The sequence below is a fragment of the Orycteropus afer genome, unplaced genomic scaffold (genome assembly GCF_000298275.1).
Source record: "Orycteropus afer afer isolate SDZICR_OR568_19922 unplaced genomic scaffold, OryAfe1.0 scaffold00840, whole genome shotgun sequence".
NCBI classification, from domain to species: Eukaryota; Metazoa; Chordata; class Mammalia; order Tubulidentata; family Orycteropodidae; genus Orycteropus; species Orycteropus afer.
Window position 1 is genome coordinate 1,968 of NW_006922427.1, and position 872 is coordinate 2,839.

Sequence of the window (872 nt, forward strand, 5' to 3'; positions counted from 1 at the left end):
ACAACCACTGTGGAAAGCAGTATGGCGATTCCTTAAAAAGTTGGAACTACAATATGAACCAGCAATCCTATTACTGGGTATATATCCTTAAAAATTGAGAGCCAGAATAAGAACAGATATCTGCACACCCATGTTCATCACAGCACTATTTACAATAGCAAAAGGATGGAAACAATCTAGGTGTTCATCATCTAGAAGAATGGATAACCAAATTAAGGTACACACACGCAATAGAATACTATGCAACCCTAAAGAATAATGTAGAATCTGTGGATGAACTTGGAGAACATTATGCTGAGTCAAATAAGTCAATCAACAAAGGACAAATATTGTATTAGCCCATTATTGTAAAAAGTCAAGGAAATGTTTATATATGGAAGGAAATTTCTTTGTTGGTTTCCAGGAGTGGGAGGGGAGGGCAAGGAACACTGTTAGACAGATAGAGACAAATATTGATTTGGTGAAGGAAAGGGCAATATATGAAATGTGAGTGATCAACATGGATGAATTGAGGAAGAAGAAGACAGAGAGAGATACATGGGAGGTACAGACAACAAAAATGAATCCTTTACACATACAGTATTGCATTGTCAGTGGTGGCAAATATAGAAGGGGGAGTGTGCCTATGATCATGTATAGGGCTGGCAGGCAGTGTTTCTACAAAAGTATTTGTATATTATGTAAGAATTCCCAAGTGTGTAGTAGAGATGACAACAGACATGTTTGTAGTCACTTATTGGCCATAGTAAGCTACCGAGAGGGAGCAAGTAGTTGGGCCTGTGGACTGGGACCATGGTCATAGAAGATATCAAACTCAGTTGGCATAACATACTACACAAAAACATTGTTCCACATCCTAATTTGATGAGAAG